The sequence below is a fragment of the Canis lupus genome, chromosome X (assembly GCF_011100685.1).
Source record: "Canis lupus familiaris isolate Mischka breed German Shepherd chromosome X, alternate assembly UU_Cfam_GSD_1.0, whole genome shotgun sequence".
NCBI lineage: Eukaryota > Metazoa > Chordata > Mammalia > Carnivora > Canidae > Canis > Canis lupus.
This window is the reverse complement of record NC_049260.1, coordinates 84,716,627-84,737,950: the sequence shown is the minus strand read 5'-3', so window position 1 is coordinate 84,737,950 and position 21,324 is coordinate 84,716,627. Positions and strand designations below refer to the sequence as shown.

Genomic DNA, 21,324 nt, shown 5'->3' with positions numbered 1-21,324 from the left:
GATATATTGTGCTCACAAGTTTGAGTCCCATCAATTCTAGCTCAGTGTGTCTGAATTGGTGGCTGCCAAATACCCCTTGCTATATACTGCCAGTTTGATAATGACAATCAGGCAAGAAGGACCCGGATGAGCTAGGAATCCATGAATCTAAGCCTATTCTGGGCCCTCTCCGGCCCGGCCGTCTCCCCCATTAGCTGAGAGCATCCCAGAAGTCACTCCTGACCTCTAGTCCCCGCTAGCCTTGGCACCAGCTTCCTGAGGGATTGGGAGGAGAAAAATAGCTGATAGGTTTCCCATCCCTGCAATCTATGAAACTCACAAGAGTCACCAGGTCTCGGGAATTTCTCTCTCGATGCCAGTGAGTCTTGGTCGACTCGGTGACTGATTTGCCAACATAGGAACCTGTTTCCTAGCCCGGGCCTTCCGACCACTCATAATGACCCTGGCCAGATCACTCTGCCATTAAAATGAACTTTCCTCTCTTTTCCTGGTGCTTGAAGGTACTTGGACTTTTCAGGGCTTGGGCTTCACCGCCAAGGAAATCTGTTGCTGCATACATTTGCCTTTGGCATAACCACTTTATTATCATGGGGGAGGGAGGCGTGTCACAACAAAATATTCCGTTTAACCATCCAGGCCCCCAGACTAGCCAGACAGACCCACTCTGCTACTCACCAGTTGCGTGAACATATTGTTGTGCCAGTCACTTAGCTGCTCTGAGGCTGTTTCCTCCTCTGTAAGATGAGAATAGTGCTAGTCCCTTACCCGACGGGGCTATGGGAGGGAGTAAAGGAGACAGCCCATGCCACGAGAGCCGCACAGTACCTGGCGCAGAGCTCAATAAATGGTGGCTATATATAAAAAAAGAAGACTTGCTGTCTCCCAAAGTTTGCCTTGGAGAAGATTCTCCCTGGCTCCAATTTCCTCTGCAATGAAATGAAGGGCTGAAGGGTGAGCCACAAAAATGTAAAGTGGGGTAAATGAGTGTACACTGACATTGATGCCGACTCCTTTCCTGGCAGTATTTATTTTTTTTATTTTTATTTTTTTATAAATTTATTTTTTATTGGTGTTCAATTTGCCAACATATAGAATAACACCCAGTGTTCATCCCATCAAGTGCCCACCTCAGTGCCCGTAAACCAGTCACCCCCACCCCCCGCCCACCTCCCCTTCCACCACCCCTAGTTCTTTTCACAGAGTTAGGAGTCTTTCATGTTCTGTCTCCCCTTCTGATATTTCCCACTCATTTTTCTCCTTTCCCCTTTATTCCCTTTGACTATTTTTTATATTCCCCAAATGAATGAGACCATATAATGTTTGTCCTTCTCCGATTGACTTATTTCACTCAGCATAATACCCTCCAGTTCCATCCACGTCGAAGCAAATGGTGGGTATTTGTCATTTCTAATGGCTGAGTAATATTCCATTGTATACATAGACCACATCTTCTTTATCCACTCATCTTTCGATGGACACCAAGGCTCCTTCCACAGTTTAGCTATTGTGGACATTGCTGCTAGAAACATCGGGGTGCAGGTGTCCCGGCGTTTCACTGCATCTGTATCTTTGCGGTAAATCCTCAGCAGGGCAATTGCTGGGTCGTAGGGCAGATCTATTTTTAACCTCCACACAGTTTTCCAGAGTGGCTGTACAAGTTCACATTCCCACCAACAGTGCAGGAAGGTTCCCCTTTCTCCACATCCTCTCCAACATTTGTGGTTTCCTGCCTTGTTAATTTTCCCCATTCTCACTGGTGTGAGGTGGTATCTCATTGTGGTTTTGATTTGTATTTCCCTGATGGCAAGTGATGCAGAGCATTTCCTCATGTGCTTGTTGGCCATGTCTATGTCTTCCTCTGTGAGATTTCTGTTCATGTCTTTTGCCCATTTCATGATTGGATTGTTTGTTTCTTTGCTGTTGAGTTTAATAAGTTCTTTATAGATCTTGGAAACTAGCCCTTTATCTGATACGTCATTTGCAAATATCTTCTCCCATTCTATAGGTTGTCTTTGAGTTTTGTTGATGGTATCTTTTGCTGTGCAAAAGCTTCTTAGCTTGATGAAGTCCCAATAGTTCATTTTTGCTTTTGTTTCTCTTGCCTTCATGGATGAATCTTTCAAGAAGTTACTGTGGCCAAGTTCAAAAAGGGTGTTGCCTGTGTTCTTCTCTAGAATTTTGATGGAATCTTGTCTCACATTAAGATCTTTCATCCATTTTGTTTATCTTTGTGTATGGTGCAAGACAGTGGTCTAGTTTCATTCTTCTGCATGTGGATGTCCAATTTTCCCAGCACCATTTATTGAAGAGACTGTCTTTTTTACAGTGGATAGTCTTTCCTCCTTTGTCGAATATTAGTTGACCCTAAAGTTGAGGGTCCACTTCTGGCTTCTCTATTCTGTTCCATTGATCTATGTGTCTGTTTTTGTGCCAGTACCACACTGTCTTGATGACCACAGCTTTGTAGTACAACCTGAAATCTGGCATTGTGTGCCCCAAGCTATGGTTTTCTTTTTTAAAATCCCCCTGACTATTTGGGGTCTTTTCTGATTCCAGACAAATCTTAAAATAATTTGTTCTAACTCTCTGAACAAAGTCCATGGTATTTTGATAGGGATTGCATTAAACGTGTAAATTGCCCTGGGTTACATTGACATTTTCACAATATTAATTCTGCCAATCCATGAGCATGGAATATTTTTCCATCTCTTTGTGTCTTCCTCAATTTCTTTCAGAAGTGTTCTGTAGTTTTTAGGGTATAGATCCTTTACTTCTTTGGTTAGGTTTATTCCTAGGTATCTTATGCTTTTGGGTGCAATTGTAAATGGGATTGACTCCTTAATTTCTCTTTCTTCAGTCTCATTGTTAGTGTATAGATATGCCACTGACTTATGGTCATTGATTTTGTATCCTGCCACACTTCCTAGCAGTATTTATTTATTCATTTATTCATTTTTGAGAGACACAGACAGAGAGAGAGAGAGAAGCAGAGACACAGGCAGAGGGAGAAGCATGCTCCCTGCGGGTAGCCTGATGTGGGACTCAATCCCAGGACCCTGGGATCCCGACCTGAGTCAAAGGCAAATGCTCAACCACTGAGCACCCAGGTGTTCTTCCAGTGGCATTTAGACAGCAGAAGAGTCCCGAGGCCATACCTCTGGTTGGAGGAAATAAAATCAGTGTTGTGATAAAAGCAGGGTTGAGGGGCGGGACGAGGTGCAGTGGGAGCTGGGGGAAGGTTAAGGCATAAAAAGCTGGGGTGATGAGATCCCATCAGGCGAGGGAACCTGCTGCCACACGGGTTTGTTAAATGAAGGGAGGAGAAATAAGAATTTAAAAAGTCAAAGGAGGGGTGGAACCATCAAATAGGATTTGAGAGAGACCTTGGGCAGACAGGGTCTGAGTTCTGGAAACCACTTTGTCCTTTCTCAGAAATGCTTCTACTGAAGATTTTATGCCAAAGGGCCTGAAATATGCTCATGACTGAAGAGCTGGTCAGTCAGTTAATCCAGGCCTGCTCTTATTCAAAAGAACGTTCTGCTGCCCACTTACCAAGGCAGAAACCAGCCCCAGGGAATTGGGTTAAAAAAACCACCCTCCTCAGATTCGGTCTCGGTCCTAGGTTTCTTTTTCTTAAGATTTTTAAGTAATCTTAATTTTTTTTTAAGTAATTCTTAAGTAGTATCTTAAGTACACCCAACCTGGGGCTCAAACTTACAACTCTGAGATCAAGAGCCACCTGCTCTACTGATGGAGCCAGCCAGGTGCCCCTGCTGTCATAGGTTTCTCAGCCAGAGCTACTGGAAGGCCAGGACTTTCTCACTTTGGAGAATGGTTTTCATTCCCTCAGGCCAGAAAGCTCAAGGGGCTCTTGCCTCCTGAAAGTTACCACAGGAGGGGGCTACAGCCTCCCTGAATCACCTAAGAAGCTGGCTAACACAGATTTCCTGGGTCCACCCTTGGAGTTTCAGATTCTGTGGGTTGAGGTGGGGGACTCCAGATTTTAATGGGCCCCCAGGTGATTCTGTCACAAAAGTACGCTCTGGCTTTGGAGATGAGTATGCTTTATTCAAATGGAAGGTGCTACAGTATAGATATGCTATTCCTAACCATGTCCTTATTTTATGTGTGGAATCTGAGGCATGGAGACACTGAAGCACTTGTTTGAGGTCACACAGCAGATTTGTATCAGAATCAGAACTGGAACCTGGGTCTTCTGCCTCCCAATTCACTCTATAAGCTCCTTTTACTGACTACCTTTGCCTCTCAATGAGATTTTTCCTTTCTAATTTTAGTGTGCAGACAGATCTCCCTCCTGGTTCTAATCAGAGTTCCAAAGCAATGCTACCACTGGGTGTTATGCTATATGTTGGCAAATCAAACTCCAATAAAAATATACATACATATATACATACATAAAATTATATTTTGTATTAAAAAAAAGCAACACTACCTTCGGGGAATAATTCAGTTGAGAAACATAAAGATCCAACATAGTTGGCGCCAAACATAGTTTTACAAAGAAAAGAAAACCTGGATTGTCCCCCTTATGACCATCCATAAGGAGAAACAGGACAATGATTTGTGTAGAGGCCATATTTGTGGCTATAATGCTTCAGTTTTTAATTATTCAGCACTCTGAAGAAGAGACGCCCTCACTTTAAGATGGGACACTTATGAGTTTAACAACCAAAAACCATTTTTTTCAAGGCCGTGAAGATGAATAATTATACTGTCTGACCATTGGTTCCCCTGTGAACTATCCTTACTGTATTCCAAACCTCTAAAGGAAAAAAAAAAGAAATCCAACAAATATCAGTTAGGATCCAAAGCTATTTGCCAAATACCAAGATTTCGAGGTAAGTGGGAAACCATAAATCGTAGGTGTCAATAGTTCAAATAATCTAAAGGATTCCTCTGGGTACAATAACCCACCCATCTTCTGACAACTCAAAAGCATCCCAGTGACAGGCTGTGTTTGTGGCACGCTAGGTGAAGTGAAGGATGGATAAGTACAAAGGGCATTCTTAAATCTGTCTGATGGGGAAGTAGCACTTCAAAGGCACTTATGTCCATCCCTAGGGGAGACTAGGTGCCAGATTTTTAGCTAGCAAGTGGTGGGGTTAGGTCATAAGCCTTTTCCAGCGATGTCCAACTTGGAGAGCACTGTCCCCTTTCCAGCTGTGTCTTCGAAATCTGTAAAATGCGTAACCACTGTCACCATCCAATCATGCTCTTCATATTTCTCTGCCACCACCCAAGGGATTTGAAGGTTGCTACCTGTCACTCTAAAGACAAAACCACACAACCGACCCTTGTGACTCCCTTCTTCTCCTAATCGGTAGACCCTACCCATGGCCTGGAGCAGACACCAAACTCCCCGTGGCTATATCTAGATATTGGCAGAAAGGAGAGACAGAACAATGAAGGAAGCCGCAGCAGGGCAAGGGGAAAAGCTACACCTGTACCCATTTGCCACTATTCCCTTTTCAAAGGGTGACATCACTGTTTATTTCTGTTAGAATCCCTTCTCATGGGAGGGCCTCAAACTTGTCCTCTTTGCAGGAAGTCAAGTTGGATAGAAGTGGACTCCTACTCAGCATTAAGCCACTGGAAAATTCTGGAACCAATCTAGCTGACCTCAGAGGTCGGCGAAGATGCAGCAGCAGCTTTTTTTTCCCCCAAGTGTCTTACAGATAGATCTCTAAAGTCAATTTGCCATTGTCCAATGCCGCAGCTGCTGTCAGCAGAAATGACCCTGAATGGCCACTCATTTCACAGCAAATTTATAGGGGCTTGATGTTAAGGAAATGCGTTCGACACAGTTCTATTTGGAAATGAATTAAAAAGCATGTTTGCTTAAATAATTGAAGGTGAAGAGAGTATTACATATATTTTGTGTGCAGTTAGGGATTTCTGCCCCAAGCCCTTCCTGATGCCAAATATGAATTCCTTCCTTGCCCTTGATTGAAGAACCAAAATCTTAATTATCAGAAGGCATCAAGAGGAGGAGTGAAGTATACTTTTATGCTTTGGGATTGGAGTGTAAACTGGTAAAAAATAAATAAATAAAAGAAAAGAAATGGAAAAAGAAACATGTTAGAGAGTAATTTGGCAAGATCTAGAAAAAAAATTACCTGAACAAATCGAGTCTTCAGAATTTATCTTAAGGAAATAATGAGCCCAATGCATATAATACAGTCCAAGGGTATTCACTGTGGCATTGTTTGAGTGCTCATAAAAAACAGAGTGCCAATTAGGATTTTTCAAAACTTCAACATTTCATACAACTGAAAGACACTTTAAAATCTAGGTGAAAGAGTAAGCAACAAACTGCTTAATATGCTTACAATAGAGGTGATGGTTAGCTGCTGTCAGAAATATGTCAAGAGATTGCAGTTATCAGGATGATAAAGAACAACTGAATAGAAAAATAGGTCAATAAACATCTAAATAAGTGTTCAACCTCTCTCGTACTAAAAAAAAATAATAAAGCAAAGAAAATAGGGATTGTTTTCAGCTACCAAATTGTCAAAGATTCAAAAGGTCAAGAGTATGTGAAATTGTCGAGGAAGAGCCCTGCTAGAGAACTGGCCATTGTCGGGAGTGTAAGTCGCTATAAGCTTCCTGGAGGAAAATCTGGGCAGGGGGCTCTATTAAAATCAAAGATGTGCAGACTAAAGTCTTTAAGCTAGCAGTTTCACAACTGGGAATTTATTCTACAAAAACACTTGCAAGAGTATGCAGGGGTGCAGGTAAAAGGAAGTTTGCTGCCCCAATATTTAATAATTCTTTTTAAAAATTAGAAAATAATATAAAAACCCACCAATGAAAGCTGGATTAAAGACATTATGTCACAACCACAGAAATTAGAGTACTATGCCGCTCTTAAAAAGAATGAAATAGGGCAGCCTGTGTGGCTCAGCGGTTTAGCGCCGCCTTCGGCCCAGGGCGTGATCCTGGGGACCTGGGGTTGGGTCCCGCGTCGGGCTCCCTACATGGGGCCTGCTTCTCCCTCTGCCTGTGTCTCTGCCTCTCTCTCTCTCTGTGTCTCTCATGAATAAATAAATCAAATCTTAAAAAAAAGAATGAAATAGCTATAGGTATACTGGCGGGAAAAGACCTCCAGATACACAGAGTTCCATGAAAAGCACGTTGTAGAACAGTATGCAGAACACTGGTGGCATCCTTTGTTATTTTACCACATGAATCCGTATATGAATATTTATTAAAATATACACAAAATGCTATGTAACAAATGGTGAACAGGGCAGAGATCGGTGGTGGAGAGGCCTGGAATGTTCTGCTTCATACTTTTATTTTTTGCAAGCATGATCATGTATTATTTTAATCATAAAAATGCTTTTTTGAAACAAGAAGTAAGGCAAGCTGTGCCACTCCCCACAATCTCCCAGCTTCTAAAAATGTCCTCTTCAAGGACATGGTGTTCCTGCATCTAAGTTAATTTCTAATACCCAAAACTTAGGATTTGCTACTTAGAAGTTAAGAAACACCGGGAAGAAGGGCAATGGTTGCCTCATTCTTTTAGGAAAGTTACCTTTCATGCTATTACGGTCTAACTGACACCCTTTCTAGGAGGACCTCCCTCTCCTGCCTTTTCAAATCTCTCGCCATTCTTTCTGTCCTACCTCCTTCTCTTCCTCACCTCCCGCATGTTTCTCATAAGGTTGGGAGAAGGAGACATGGTTCGTTCATTTCAATTCCTTTTCTGTTTTTACCTCAAGAACCGGATCCAATCCCAAAATTTCATCCTAAAGAGATTCCACACTAACTCCTCTTCCCGAAGTCTATTTGGCACAAAGCTCATCGCAGTATTTCCAATCCCTTCCATCCCAAGTTAAGGTTGACAATTGCAACTCTGGGAATCTTGCGTATTTAAGGAGTGTCTACAAGTGACCTAGGCTGTAGGGGATGGGAGCCCTGCACCTACATGGTTCTGAAATTCTGTGCCATTTTGAGGGGGAATGCATCAGCAGCTTCCATCACACTTTCAAGGCAGTCATCGATGGTCTACAAAAGAAGTGAATCACCACCAAGGAAGAGGGACTGTGTGATTGAATCATCCACTGAGTATCTACCCAGAACACCCAGTCCTGAGGTTTCCAACTGGCTGCTTGGTTTGGTGAATCAGACAATTGGACACCCAAGAGGAACCAGAAAGAGAGAGGGGAAGCATGACTTTTTCTGGCTCCACTAGAAACCTGTCTCTCTGCTAAAAGCTGCCACACAGAGCCCACACAACTCAAGCTTGGACATGCCCTCCAAGTCCCACTGAATGAGCCAACCTACCTACACTGCCCTGCAGTGCAGAAGAAGATGGCTGGGTCTAGTGGGAAGAGCTTTAGGAGGCAGTGGATCGGAGTTTAGCCTCTAGGATGACTTCTGTTCTGTCACATGATAGCTGTGGGATCTTAGACAAACTCACTTCACTTCACTAGCATTTTGCTCACCCAAGCAGAAGCTTTGCACCAGACGAACTTGAAAAGGCAGTGCTACCATTCTATGAACCTCCCCTACTGGACCGGTATTTCCACTGAACTCTTCCCACCAGAGAAGGCCTTCACTCTCACTGTCCGGTCGGTCATTCGGCCTTAAAGCCACAGCGTTTCCTCTTCCGGCTAACCCAAACCCTTCCTACAGCACATGAAGCTTGTTGCTTCCATGTGGAGAATGGCCCATGTGGGTAAGATGCTCTGTGGAATGGGTAACTCTAAGGCCTCCACATCTGTCTCCACCCTAGGCCCAGCTGGCAATGGTTATTAGCTGTTCCTTCTCAAGAAAGGCACACTTCTTTCAAGGTAGTTTGTAAAGAAGAGAGGTTGAGGGAATTAAATGAAGAGCCAAGGGAATCAGAGAGGGTCAATAGTCTTTCTCTTCTGCCTTTAAATTTCCTTAAAGATGGCCACGCCTTCCTATTGACCACCCAGACTGCACATGGGGGCCAGTGAACGTGAACCTTCCAGCGGCTGCGTCCAAGATGGCCCCCTGGAACTACTCCTGCAGGAGAGGGAGTCTGGAGGATAAAAGCAACTTTCCAACTGAGCTTAATTCCCACTTCCAGGGTTCTCTGGTCAGGAGGCTGTTTTCAAATTGACGGGACTTCTCTTAGGGCTGTACTGATGATACCTCTGGCCCAGGAAATTAAAGGCCACACTGGAATCTTCAGGAAGGCAAAGGAAGTAAGCACAAAGAACTGAGTCACCCAAGGTTGAGTGAGAATAGGTCTTTGCAGTCAAAGCAGAGCAGAGAACTGAGGCAGTCTGCCCAGCAGTGCAGAGGAAAAACAGGATTGGGCCTAAATTATCAGAATAACTGCCTTAATTCTGCACTTCCCTTTCATAATAACCTCGAGTTGATATACAGCCTTTCTTGTAAAAAGCTCAAAATACTTGCAGAGATATTATCTTGGTTGTCATCACACTATCAGAGACGGTGAGAGCAATGATTATTATCAGCCTCATTTGATGCACGGGGGAAGGAAAGCCCAGAAGGTGAAGGAGGCGCCCTTGTCTCCCCAGCAAAATACCTACAGCCTCCGAACTTGGTGGGAAAGGCTCTTGCCTGGCATTGCCAGAGAATATTCTTTTCAAGGGCAGTCTGGCCAACTGCTTGTTGGAACACCAGGTTCTGTGGGCAAATATATCTGGGAGACACTGCTGATTCTCTTCTGGAGAGTCATGATGTACATTAGCCTGGTAAAGGCTTTTAGAAGCCCTGAAGTAAACAAACCTGTTTTTGCTTAAGCAAGAATTTCCCAAATTTAACTTGACCACAAAACTCTGTGTGTGTCTGGATGTGAGTGTGGAACACCTACTAACATCCGGTGGAACAAGTCTGGGAAGCACTTGGTCCAGGCACTTAGGCTTACCTGAGTACCCGCACAGCATCCATTCCTTTTCAGCCCAAGCTGTGGGGGAATGTGCCTTAGATATGCTGCCTGATACTTTCTGGTACTGACAGCCAATGAACAAAGGACCTCCATGTGCCCAGAGGACCCCAGGCCATCATTTCTTCTGCCTCAGGGCATTGGCCAGACTAGGGTGAGGGGGGAGTCAATTCAAGTTGGACCACCCCTGCTGGCATTCCTTTCAAAGAGAACCCAGGGCTATTTTTGGCTTTCATTTAAGGGAGGAGATGATGCTCAGGATGCTGGTTCAAGCCCTCAAAGCCCACACTTTTAACTAGCATAATTTTGTGCCCACCAGGCACTTCCAGCAGAAATCATTAATCTCTTATGTTCATTTCCAATGCCATTTATCAGCCCACACAATCGGCACCAACAAAACAGAACAGGAGACTCAGAATGTGCCCCTATTCTGGCCTAACCGCATGAATGTTACAGACAGTCCTCATACAGCCATTCCTGACTACGCACTTAACACACAGGACAGAAATCCTGTGCTATTATTAATTACCAGTGACACTACTCACAGTATCTAAAATGTGAAAGTCCCTGAAGACCCTGTCCCGGTTAATTTGTATTTTACATACAACCCAAATGATAAAAGATAACAGATAGTGGATTTCATATTTATTACCACCATTTCCACGCTTTCAGTATTCGGTATTTATTAAACACCCACACCCTAAGGGAAAGTGCCTGCACTGAAATTGGTGACTTTTTGCCCACAAAGTAAATGCAATGCAGGTCTATCTTTCTTTATCCATCCATTGGCTATGCAAAAAAAAAAAAAAATCTGGTTAAATGGATTTTTGGTAAAAATCTTCCCTGTAAAGGTCCAAGATGGTCTGATTATGAAGCCTTTTGTAAAGCAACAAATTCCACAATTTGTGTACTGTACTGTCCACCTAGTTCATTTTCCTTGTAAATACATGCTTACCCATGGCAGATTTACTTAAGGCAAAACACTGACATTTAGAAATGAGCTGGACATTTCTTAAGATGCAGATGTGTGCTAATCTTTACCAATCTGCATTACTGTCTCCTTTTGGGTTTACCATTAATCACTATCCCTGTCCAGGGAGACTCATTCTGAGTTCATGATAGTAATAGTTCTGAGGACTCCTTGCAGTCTTACTTAACCATGACCCCTCTCTGCCTTTATATATGCTGTTCCTTCAACTTGGCCACCTGGTGAATTAGTTTTTCAAGACTCACTCAAATGTCACTTCCCCCATGAAGCCTTTCTTTCTTTCTTTTTTTAAAGATTTTATTTATTTATTTATTTATTTATTTATTTATTTATTTATTTATTTAGAGGGGGGAGACGTAGAGAGAGGGAGAATCTTAAGCAGCCTCATGCTGAGCATAGAGCCAGACTGTGAGATCATGACCTAGGCAGAAATCAAGAGAAATCAAGCTTAACTGAGCCACCCAGGAGCCCCAAAGCCTCTCTTGATCATACCGCCTACCCCCACCCCTCCTCTCTGCTCTCACAGTACCCTGCCTATCTCTTGTCATACTCTATTGTAATCATCTGTTTACACACTCTGTCTTGCCTACCAGACTGTGCCTTCCTTGTGAGCTGAGATGATGCTTTATTCATTTATTCGTTTATATACTTCCAAAACGTAACATTACTATTGGCATGTAGCAGGTGTTTAATAAATGTCGGTTGTTTTACTGAACAATCACTACCCTTAACTGTACATTTTTGGCCCCTGACAAATAATGCTTTCTTAAAACCTCAAGTAAAAAAAAAATAAATAAAAATAAAATAAAACCTCAAGTAAAATGTACAAAAGAAAGTCTAGCAGTTTTGTTCATTTCTGTTGATTTCTTCTTTCTTTGATTAAAAAAAAAGACCATACCAATTCACATCTTATGGTTCCAGGAGGGAAATAAAGAAAACCTTTAATCCAAATACACCACTAATACACAGGTGCATCCAGTATGTTCATTTTTCTCCAAACATACAGCTACAGGCTAGCTCCAAAGTAAAGACTGCAGTAAAGACAAGAGGAGCATCCACTAATTAAAGGGGTGCAGGGGAAGGCTCTGCAAGGATCACTGTAAGAGCTTTGGATCCTCATTGGCTGAGAGAGGGAAACCTGCTAAGAAAGTTGGATGTCTTTGGGGTAACAATAATGATGTCCAATAAGACTTGGTCAACCTGGCTGGAAATTCCACAATCAACATGTTCTAAACAACAGCCCCAAGTTGGGGGGATTTCCATCACTTTGAAAACATCATTACCCTTACAGTGTAGGCAGAACAGGTTGGACCTGATCTGCCTGCGTGTTACTGCAATCTGGCTTGGCATGGGATGATACCCAAGGACATGGAATGCCAGGAGTAACTCAGCCCCATGGCGCAGAACTACACACACACACACACACACACACACACACACACACTCGACACCCCACACTCCAACTCATACTCACTGCATCCCACACAAAACCAGCACCATCACACACACACACACACACACACACACACCATCGCATTCCTGTGTGCCCAGTCACACACACAGGGAGTGCCCCCTCGCATTCTCTCACTTCCCCAGTGTGCCCGGCCCACACCCCACACTGCCAGCAGACTGCAGCCTAGCCTGGAACTGGAAGCTGGTGCGGACTGGTTTTTGTTGTATGTAACAAAGCCCATGCACCCAGGTGCCCCGCTGGATCGGCTCCATCCATCTCTCCCCGCCCCCATCCACGAGCTCCCAGAACAAGAGAAAGCTCAGCTCTGGGACATGGATGCGGGGAGTGGGGGTGCACAGAAAGAGAGCTTGAGGGGTGGGCGGTGGGGGCAGGACTCCGAGCAGCTCGGGGGCTCCTTCGCCACGACGCCGGAGGGACGGCCACTGGCCAAAGGATCAAGCTACCCCCTGGCACCCCGTCTATTCATAGAAAAAGACCCAACGCGGAGAAATCGTAGACCCCGGCGCCCGCCGCGTGCCCTCCCGGTGGCTCCGGGAGCCAGGGACGCTCCAACTGCCCGCAACAAAGCGCCCCCCGCACAGACCTGTTCCAGGCTCTTGGCGGCCCAAGCGCAGGCAGCCGCTGCTGAGGGTTCTGCCCTTCGCCGCCGAGGACGGGAGGAGGAGCAGGAACTGGGGGAGGAAGGAGGACGAGAGGGGAGAGGAGACGGTGTAGGCGGTGGCGAGAGGAGGAGGAGGCGGCGGCGGCTGCGTCTGCCGCCCAAGCCGAGGATGCTCCGGCAGGAGGCAGGGACGGGCGCGCGGGGCGTGGGCTCACGTGTGCCCCGCGGCCCCGGGATGCGCGCGCGGCTGGGCGTGTGAGAGTATCTGGGTGGATTTTGACTGTGATTATTCGGAATTCCGACCTAGTCTGGAACTTGTGGTTCCTGCAGCCAGGCGGAAGTGAAACCCTTTCACTCTCCCAAGCCTGATTGTGCAGATCGGGTGATGGGGGTGGGGTGGGGGGGGTGAGGCAGCGAGGGCGGGGAGAGAGGCTTCAGTACGAGGGCTCCGGGCCTGTCGTCCACGCCTGTACCTCTTCTTTCAATGTTTCTAGGCACTGGTGGCTTGCGTCTGCACGTATCTCTGGAAAGCCTTCCGCCAAAAAGAATAACAGAGAGAGACCCAAAGACTCAGGACAGTCACCATCCACACCACATTGTATTGAGTGAGCACCCACACTGCTCAGCCAGCTGTCTCCACTACCCAGAAGACAATTTTCTGTTCTAACTTGGAATTGACTTTCATGAGTTTGAGGTGCCTATAACTTTGCACAGGATCTACCTCCATTCCATTTTTCCTCCTGTCTCTGATGTTATTGCAGTATCTCTGCATTTGTAACCAAGGTGGCATCCAATCAGTCCTGTACTTTCTAGTCTGCTTACTTAGGCAGCATTATCCAGGTCCCCGGCTTCACTGGTGTCAAGGAGTCTTTTATTTATTTATTTTTAATCTTTTTGTAGAGTTTATGTTCTCTAATTTATTTATTTTTTTTTATTGGTGTTGAATTTACCAACATACAGAATAACCCCCAGTGCCCGTCACCCAATCACTCCCACCCCCCGCCCTCCTCCCCTTCTACCACTCCTAGTTCCTTTCCCAGATTTAGCAGTCTTTACGTTCTGTCTCCCTTTCTGCTATTTCCCACACATTTCTTCTCCCTTCCCTTATATTCCCTTTCACTATTATTTATATTCCCCACATGAATGAGAACATATAATGTTTGTCCTTCTCTGACTGACTTACTTCACTCAGCATAATACCCTCCAGTTCCATCCACATCGAAGCAAATGGTGGGTATTTGTCATTTCTAATAGCTGAGTAATATTCCATGTATTCAAGGAGTCTTTTAATCCTTGTGCCACTCCCTCTCTAGGACTGGGATTTTCAGTTTAGATGAGAACCAAGACTGGTTTCCTGGAGGTCACATAATTGAAGATCATCATGGATCCAGCTGGAGACCCCATTTGGGTTTGGGTCCCTAAAGCTAAAATAAGGGGAAAGCCATTGAGAAGCACAACTTTTCCCCATGATTCACTCCTTGGTGAAGCCCTTGTTTAGAGCTCTGCTGAAAGTCTTCCTGGTGGCAACTTTTTGAGCATTTTACTTCATCTTGCCAGTGACTTATGCTTGCTGAGTACTTTGGGATTTATAAAGCACTTCCTTATAATGGGATCCCTACCATATCATCTCTGTGAATTAAGCAAGAAAAATATCATTATTTGTATTTTGCACATGAAGATTCAGCCAGATGAAGTGGTTTTGCCTAACATTGCAGGCTTAAAAATGGCACATCCAGAATTGAGACCCAGATCTTCAGATTCCCAGGCCAAAATTCCTTTTTACAATTACATCTTAGAAAAAATAAAATTCATTTATTGATCTCCATGTTGGAGATAAATGGTTTAGTGCCTTTGCTAAGTTGAAATTGTTAACTAAAATATTTTGAAAAGATATTTTCAGTTAGATCAATACATTCAGGTGCAGCCCACAGATTAGTGGGCAAAAATGAGTCAAAGACTTTAAGGCCTCAGTTTCCAATCATCAGGCATAATTATTCCTTTGATTCTGTTGCCAGCTACTGCAAGCAGAATTTGAAATGAAGGTATAGAAAGGACAATAGAAATAGGGTTTGTTTTAATTTCCTGGGGTGATAATCTTGTGAATGTTTCCCCCACAAACTAGATCTGTGTCCTCTAACTCATGGGAGTGAATCATTGTTTGCCACCGGGGTGGGGAGGGGAACCTGTCTCCCACACAGCAGCCTGGGCAGTCCCAAGAGCGTGCAGATGGATATCCGGCAAAGTAGGCTAATGCAGGCAAAAAACTGCACTCTGGAGTCAGGCATACCTAGCTTGAAAATCTTGGGGAATAACTCCACATATCAACAACCCTATTGTAAAATAGGTGTAGAGGTGTGAGAACAAAATGCAGTGACTCAAGTGCCAGGGATATACAAGGTTCCATAAATGATAGGTATTATTATTCGAGAAAAGTGACAATTGCATTCATGGGTCTTTCTCCATTAAAGGCAGAACTCCTTTTATTACTAGTAGGACCTTGACATTGAGTTAAGGCAGAGAGAGATTTATTTTCCCCAGGATAGGAAAGATCAAGTGCAGATGATGAGAGGTAGGCATGATAGACAAATAGAGATGAGGGATTCTCTGTTAACTACTGAGGCCCAGCATGGAACTGAGAAGAGAAGAGGATGATGAAGAGGCCATTTAGGACTGGGCATAGGATTGTGATCTAGATTCTTGGTTCTCAGAATGGGTTGAGAGTACATGCTTTCTAGCCGTTTTGTAACAATGTACATGATTTACTCAAAGGGACGTTTTGGCTCCTTAAAACAAATTCCTATTTATCAAAAGACCTAATAAAGAACTGCATCCAGAATGTATCAGAAATACCTGCATCTGACATTCAGCTCAGTACTCCCTGTTCTGATTTGGTACCAAACAGAGACTACCCTTGTCTGAGCCTTGCCAAGCACAGGGAGGTTGAGTCACAACAAAGAGCCAAGATGCAGAAAAATTGTGAAGGACATGAAATCTGTCTCTGACACCCTTCCAGTCTCTGTATTGCATGCTTTCCTTCCATCTTCTAATATCTGGACATCAAAATCCCTGCCTTTTCCAACCAGGAAAGAGTGACCCGACCTCTTCACTTATAAGCAGGTACCTTTGTGCGCTTCTCTTCTCACAAGGAAGATAAGAGGGCAGAGACAACGCTAAGCCCAATAAAAGAGATCACTGATGTCATATAAAAGTTCAGGCATTCGGTGTAGTAAAAATACCTTGCGTGCCCTCAAATTATTCTGTTTTCTCGTCGCAAATTATTTTTTCCCTGATAACCAGGTCAAATAAGACAAACATTCAGAGTGGTCTGTGTGATGCCAGGCACCTAAAACTAGAAATGAAATTAGTTATGAGACTAGACTGAGGGTTGTGGACAGAGTCCAGGTCGCTCCCTGAAACTTTTTATTATTATTATTGTGGCAGGAATATTTATTTATTTATTTATTTATTTATTTATTTATTTATTTATTTATTTATGAGAGACACACAGAGAGAGAGGCAGAGACATAGGCAGAGGGAGAAACAGGATCTCTGCAGGGAGCCTGATGTGGGAATCGATCCCAGGACCCCAGTATCACACCCTGAGCCAAAGGCAGATATTCAACCACTGAACCACCCATGTGCCCCTTTTTGATTTTTTAAAGATCTCATTCATTTATTTGTCAGAGAGAGAGAGAGAGAGAGAGAGAGAGAGAGAACATAAGCAGAGGGAGTGGCAAGTAGAGGGAGAAGCAGACTCCCTGCTGAGCAAAGAGCCTGATGTAGGACTCAATAGCAGGACCCTAGGATCATGGCCTGAACTGAAGGCAGACACTTAACTGACTGAGCCACTCAGGCGTCCCTGTGGTAAGAACATTTAATGGGAGATCTACCCTCTTGACACATTTTTAAGTGTACAATATCCAATTGTTAACTAGAAGTGCAATGTTGTACAGCAGATCTCTGGAATTTAGTCATCTTGGTAACTGAAAATTTATATCCACTGAATAGCATTTCCCCCTTTCCCCTTCACCCCAATCCCTGGCAACCATAACTCTCCTTTCTGCGTCTATGAGTTTGACCATTCTAGATACCTTATATAAGTGAAATCATGCGTTATTTGTCCTTCCATGACTGGCTTATTTTGCTTTGCATGTCCTCAAAGTTAATCTGTGTCCCATATGGCAGGATTTCCTTTTTTTTTTTTTTTTGAGGCTGAATAATATTCTGCTGTATGCATAGCCCGTTCATCTATTGATGGACATTTAGGTTGTTTCTGCATTTTGATTAATGTGAATAATACTGCAATGCACACAGGAGTGTAAGGATCTCTTCAAGATTGTGACTTCAGTTCTTTTTGATAAATATCCAGAAGTGGATTGCTGTAACTTTTTGAGGAAATGCCACATTGGTTTTCATAGCAGTCATACAATTTATATTCCCACCAACAATGTACAAGGGTTCCAGTTTCTCCACATTCTCATCAACATTTACCTTTTGCTTTGTTTTGATATTTTCATTTTCATTTTGGTTTGACAATAGCCATCCCAAAAGGTATCAGGTGATATCTCATTGTGGTTTTGATCTGCATTTCTCTGATGATTATGACGTTGAGCATCTTTTTATGTACCTCTTGGCCATTTGTATCTCTTTGGAGAAATGTCCACTCGGGTCCTCTGCACATTTTAAAATTAGGTTGTTAATTGTGGTTATTTGCTCTTGAGTTGTAGAAGTATCTTCCATATTTTGAATATTAACCCCTTATCAAATAAAGGATTCACAAATATTTCCTCCCATTCTGTAAGTTGTCTTTTCACTCTGTTAATTGTTTCCTTTCCTGTACAGAGGCTTTTAGTTTGATTCAGTCCCACCTGTCTGTTTTTGTTTTATTAATTATTATTATTATTATTAGTTTTTGTTTTTGTTTTTGTTGCCTCTACTTTTGGTGTTATATACAAGAAATCATTGCCAAGACCAATGCCATGAAGCTTTTGCTCCATGTTTTCATTCTAAGAGTTTAATAGTTTCAGGCCTTATGTTCAAGTCTTTAATCCATTTTGAGTTGATTTTTAGGCATAATACATGATAAGGGTCCAATTTCCTCTGTATGTAGATATCCAATTTTCTCAATACCATTTGTTGAAGAGACTATCTTTCCTTATTGTGTATTCTGGACATCCTTGTGGAAGATCAGTTCACGATACATGCATGAGTTTATTTCTATACTCTGTTCTGTTCCATTGATCTCTATGTCTGTCTTCATACCAGTACCATACTGTTTTAATTGCTGTAGTTTTATAATATAGTTTGAAATTAGAAAGTGTGATGCATCCAGATTTGTTCTAGTGCTTTGTGTTTCCATATGAATTTAGGATTGTTTTTTCCAGTTCTGTATAAATGCCATTGAGATTTGAATCTGTAGATCACTTTGGATAATATGGACATTTTAACAATACTGAGTCTCCTAATCTATAAACATGGGCTATATTTCCATTTATTTATGTCTTTTTAAATTTCTTTCGTTAATGACTTGTAGCTTTCAATGTACACATTTTTTACCTCTTTGGTTAAGTTTATTACTAACTCTTTTATTCTTTTCGTAATTATTGTAAGTGGTATTTTTTTCTTAAATTCTTTTGGATAGTTCATTGCTAGTGGGTTGAAATGCAATTGATTTTTGTATATTGATTTTTGTATACTGCAGTTTTCCTGAATTTGTTTATTAGTTCCAACAGTTTGGGAGAGTTTTTAGGATTTTCTACATATAAAATCATGTCATCTACAAACAGAAATAGTTTTTCTTCCTCCTTTCCAATTTGGAAGCCTTTTATTTTTTGACCTAATTGATCTGACTAGGGTTACCAATATTATGTTGAATAAAAATGGTGAGAGTGGGCATACTTGCCTTGTTTCTGATCTTAGAAGGAAAGCCTTCAGTTTTTTACCATTGAGTGTGATGTCAGCTATGGACTTTTCATATATGTGCTTTATTATGCTGAGGTGATTTCCCTCTTTTTGTTTCCAGCTTTATTAAGTTATAATCAGCAATAAACATTGTATGTATTTAAAGTATAAGATGTGATGTTTTGATACAGGTTTACTTGATGAAATTATTACCACAATCAAGCCAATTAAAACACCTATTGGGATGCTGATCTGACTCAGTTAGAAAAGCATGTGACTCTTAATCTTGGGGTGGTGAGTTCAAGGTCCATGTTGGGCAGAAAGCTTACTTAAAAATAAATCTATCAATACACACAGTTATTTTTTTTGTTTGTGTGTGGTTAGAACACTTAATATCTACTCTCTTAACAAATTTCAAGTATACAATACAGAATTATTGATGGTAGTCACCATGCTATACATTAGATCACAAGAACTTATTCTTCTTGCATAACTGAAACTTTGTATCCCTTGACTGAGATAATTTCCTACTATTCTTACCTTGTGATGAGGTATTTTTTTTTATTGTGAAAGGATTTTGAGTTTTGCTAAAGTTTGTTAAATGCTTTTCTCTGCATCTATTGAAATGATCATGGGATTTTTATCTTTCATTCTTTTAATTTTTTCCTTCCAAGTTTTTTTGTATTTTTTATTGGAGTTCGATTTGCCAACATATAGAATAACACCCAATGCTCATCCTGTCCAGTGCCCCCCTCAGTGCCCATCACCCAGTCACCCCATCCCCCCATCCCCCCATCCCTCCCCTTCCACTACAACCTTGTTTGTTTCCCTGAGTTAGGAGTCGCTCATGTTCTGTCACCCTCTCTGATTTTTCCCACTCATTTTCTCTCCTTTCCCCTATATACAAATCAAAATCCTTCCAAGGTTTTATTTAAATTCTGGTTAGTTAACATACAGTGTAATATTAGTTTCAAGTGTAGGATTTAGTGATTCATCACTTACACACAACATTCAGTGCTCATCACAACAGGTACCCTCCTTAATACCCATCACTCATTTAACCCATTCCCTCCACCCACTCAGTTTGTTCTCTATAGCTAGGAGTCTGTTTTATGACTTGCTTCTTTTTTTCCCCATGTGTTCATCTGTTACATTTCTTTTTTTAAAGATTTTATTTATTTATTTATTCATGAGAGACACATAGAGAAAGGCAAAGACATAGGCAAAGATAGAAGCAGGCTCCATGCAGGGAGCCCGATGTAGGACTCAATCCCAGGACCCCGGGATCATGACCTGAGCCAAAGGCAGACACCCAACCACTGAGTCACCCAGGTATCCCATCTGTTACGTTTCTTAAATTTCACAATTTAATGAAATCATATGGTATTTGTCTTTCTCTAACTATTTTTCCAAACATAATACTCTCTAGCTCCATCCATGTCGTTGCAAATGTCAAGATTTCATTCTTTTCAGTGGCTGAGTAATAGTCCATTGTACATATATACCACCTCTTCTTTATCCATTCATTATTTTTTTTAAAGATTTTATTTATTTATTTATAGAGACAGAGAGAGAGAGAGAGAGAGAGAGAGGCAGAGACACAGGCAGAGGGAGAAGCAGGCTCCATGCAGGGAGCCCGGCGTGGGACTCGATCCAGGGTCTCCAGGATCATGCCCTGGGCTGCAAGCGGCGCTAAACCACTGCGCCACCGGGGCTGCCCCATTATTTTTTTTTAACATGGCATATAGCACAAATTGATTTTTATATGTTTAATCAACCTTGTATCTCAGGAATAAATCCCACTTGATCATGGTATGTGATCCTTTTGATGTGCTGTTGAATTCGGTGTACAAGTATTTTGTTGAGGATTTTTGCATTTGTGTTCATCAAGGATATTGGCCTGCAGTTTCCTTTTTTGTAGTAATTTTTTCTGGCTTTGGAACCATGGTAATGCTGGGTTTATAAAATGAATTTGGAAGTTATTCCTCCTAACTTTTTTGGAAGAGTTTGAGGATTGACAATTTTTCTTTAAATCTTTCATAGAATTCACCTGTAAAGTCAACTGGTCCTGGGTTTTTTGTTATTGTTGTGAGGTTCTCAGTTATTGAATCAGTCTCCTTACTAGTTAAGAGTCTGTTTAGATTTTCTATGTTTTCATGAATCAGCTCTGGTAAGGTGTATATTTCTAGGAATTTAGTCATTTCTTCTATGTTATACAATTTTTTTTAACATATAATTGCTCACAGTGCTCTCATGATCCTTTTTACTCTTGTTGCCTTGGTTGTAATGGTTCATCTTTAATTTCCTATTTTATTGATTTGAGTTCTCTGCCTTGTTCTTAGTCTAGCTAAAAGTTTGTCAGTTTTGTTTATCTTCTCAAAAGACCAACTTTTAGGAACCTACACACAATTTTTCCTGAGTGGCTGTACCAGTCACATTCCCACCAACAGTGC

The 21,324-nt window shown here is 42.3% G+C and overlaps 1 protein-coding gene across 2 annotated transcripts in view; it reads right to left on the bottom strand.

Moving 5' to 3' along the window:
• The window catches only part of PAK3 (p21 (RAC1) activated kinase 3), a 261,715-nt gene extending 248,533 nt beyond the window's left edge, over nt 1-13,182 (bottom strand). For both annotated transcript variants that reach the window (XM_038588082.1, XM_038588084.1), the window contains exon 1: nt 12,953-13,182. The gene's annotated coding sequence lies outside the window, so the exon portion shown is untranslated. The remainder of the gene's footprint in view (nt 1-12,952) is intronic.
• Between the last annotated feature and the right edge of the window lie 8,142 nt (nt 13,183-21,324).